We start from the raw sequence: 3,155 nt of genomic DNA on the forward strand, positions 1-3,155 counted from the left end.
TAAGCTTTTAGCTATTTTGTCTTACTTATTAGCCATGTTTAGTACACTGAATGGAAGAAGTCAATGTCAGACAACATGCTAGTGATTCCCCACATGCTACCGACAGCATTTAGGCTAACATTAGCATTTTGGCTAATTTGAGCTTATACGCTAATTGCAACATACTGAAAGGCATAAGTCCATGTTACTCAATATGCCTGTGATCCTCCACATGCTCTTGAGCACAATGCAGCTTTCTTTAGCATTGATGCTAATTTTTAGCATCAGAATGCTGGTTTCCAACTGACGGGCACGCTTTAGCAGGCCCTGTTTAAATTTCTTCAGAAATTTTCTAGTTTTACACATACTCATCATACCTTTGCCACTGAGTGAATGAGAAAACTAAATTCAAAGACTAATTAATCAAAAGTCAGTTGATACAATTACTAAAAAACATTTACAGCTTTTAAACAATGAAAATGGACTTAAAAGATTTTATTGTGATATGATCGCTTACAAAGTGTAATACTTTTTAAGTGTAGTTTTTGGGGATGGACATTCTCTGAGATGAAACACCTAAAGGGCCGGGCTTCTAATTCAGTATAAATAGCTCTGTGAGCTGAGCAGTAAAAAAGCTCCAGGGCAGACTTGTCAGAAGCCAAGAATATTACCGTGTCAGTTATCTTCATAACTCAACTTCACCAGGTAAGGAATTATTGCACATCTAAAGATGAACAATGAGGAAATTATATGATTTTTAGTAACTGCTTCAGGTCTGAGGTAAAAAAAAAAAAAAAAAAAAAAAACTTGGGACCCTTCCTCTTTGTCCTTTGCAGGGAATTTTCACACCTTATTTATATGAAAATATGTTTTTATTGTTGCTTTATGCTTAAAAGTAATCTTATTTTCAGTCTCAATCATGAATGGTGGTAGTAGGAGAAGGATGTGCTTTACTGAACCATCTAACAGTCAGAAGAGGATTAGACCTAAAGAAAACACCCCAAACATTATTTGAAGCTGTTTCATTGAACTAAAACTACAGCATGAAGACATTGAAGGAGTCAGGACTCACTCTGCAGACAAATAAGCCTATAATTTTTATTGAATCCAGTGTCTACACGACATGCAAATTCACAAAAATATTAATATTAAGCTGTGAAAATTTTTCACAGATGGACAAGTGGTTGACAAAGAACATAAATATATCAACAACAGTAAAGTAAAGTGCTGTAAACATAAGGAGCACGATCAAAATCTCTTTGACCCATTTAAATGCATCCATAAAATGACATGTCCCCATTTCAACATTATTTCACATATTTTAGAAGAAACCTATGAAGATTCAATAATCTTCCAAGTTAAACTCAACATACTTGGTCCAAGAAATTAAAATGTTCTCCTTTGTCATGACACAACAGGTAAGTAAGATCGTATCAGTGGAGTCTGTAGAATCTGACGTCTGTTTTGCAGCTTCTCGCCAAAATTCATTAGCAGCAAAAAACATGATGACTCCAGCTGCTGCAGGTGCAGGTTGTAAAAGACAACAGTTGTGCCTTTGTTTTGCTCCATCACTTATTAACTTCTTCCACATCCTTAAACTGTCTTCATTGCTTAGTTTTGTAACTTTGTTCTGAAGCGTGTGCTCCTAATCACCCAGTTTTTTGCACTTGTCACATGTGGAATTTCTGTTTGGACACTTTTCTGTTTTTCTGTATCTTTCCGATTCATTTTTCCTGTATGTTTCACTTTTCAGTAAAGCAGACTTTTAGGTGTCTTCAGTGAGTGAGGTATAAAGATAAATAATTCACATGTTTAAGGGATTGTGAGAGTGAAGCTGGCATTTTTTGATGAAAGTTTCAAAGTTTTAAATGCATAAAAAAAAAAAAATACAACATGTTGGTTAGAAGTATACTGATTAGGGTGAACAAAAACAGTGGTTTGTCATCATTTAATGTGCCACTTTATTACATTTTTACTTCTAAAAATAGCTGCCTTTGCATTTTGTAATAACTGGAGCAAAGTTTAATAATGTTATTATATAATGGGACAGAAAATATTACAAGATGCTTTCAAGGATTTTATTACATTTTGTGTTAATTATTACATGATGCATTTTCAATTATGTTTTATAAAATTTTGAATATTCATGCAAATCTCACAGGACCCTCAACTCTCACATAAAAAGGGGCATATTTATACCAGAGCCTGTGTATTTGTGTGTGTGTAGAGTTGTCAACCAGTCCAGTCTGACATATCTCTTGGCTTGCTTCATATTTGAGTCCGATGATGAGAGTTTCCAGAAATTGTTCACAGCTGGAACTTCTCAAGTCTTAGCTACGTAACTGCTCACTTAGCTTTTGAATATTTTATTAGATTCCTTCTTGACTCTTCAGGCAGGATCATTTGCTAGATCATGTAAAGATATTCTTTCCTGGTATGAATGACCTTTAACACTGACCAAAACTATTGATTAACAAATAACATAGTTGTTATTGTTCCACAATACATATATAGATTTATGTCATACTATTGGAATGTTTTTTCTTGAAGGAAACATGGACAAAGGTGTTACTCAAGTTGCTGCTCTTGGTCGACCTTTCACCTTAGGCATGCTTTATGATGCTAACAAAGACCAAATCATCCCAGGTAAGAATGAACTTCTTTATGTCTATTACAGCTACGCCTTTATGTTTTCGAACAAAGAGAACATTGTTGCCTAAATCTTTTCAAATCTCTAATTAGAAAATTTTATGTAAAACATACTCATAGATTTGTATATAAGAAGGAACATAAGTAATGCGAACGGTGCTGGGTTCGGAGAGATATCGCTGTAGTTGCAGGAGCATAAAAGCTCAACACCAAATGTTGACAGCCATTACTTCAACAGAGAAGTCTGTGACAGATAAAAAAATAAGAACTAACATCTAACTTTTTTAAAGCAGGACTTTAGGTTTCCAAATATCTTTGATCAGGGATTTTAAGTGCATGAAAGCATATACAGCTAACCATACAAGTCTGTTTAAAGTTTCCACAGACCCCAAAAACAACTTATTTTCTTCAAAGCTCAGAAGTGAACAAATTATATATATATATATATATATATATATATATATATATATATATATATATATATATATATATATATATATATATATATAAAAGATTGACTCTTTGTC

The 3,155-nt window shown here is 33.5% G+C and overlaps 1 pseudogene; it reads left to right on the plus strand.

Annotated features, from left to right (window-relative positions):
* Positions 1 to 614: 614 nt before the first annotated feature.
* The window catches only part of LOC106956988 (stonustoxin subunit beta-like), a 9,358-nt pseudogene continuing 6,817 nt past the window's right edge, over positions 615 to 3,155 (plus strand).

The sequence above is a fragment of the Poecilia latipinna genome, unplaced genomic scaffold (genome assembly GCF_001443285.1).
Source record: "Poecilia latipinna isolate Pla-1442-1.1 unplaced genomic scaffold, P_latipinna-1.0 Scaffold862, whole genome shotgun sequence".
NCBI classification, from domain to species: Eukaryota; Metazoa; Chordata; class Actinopteri; order Cyprinodontiformes; family Poeciliidae; genus Poecilia; species Poecilia latipinna.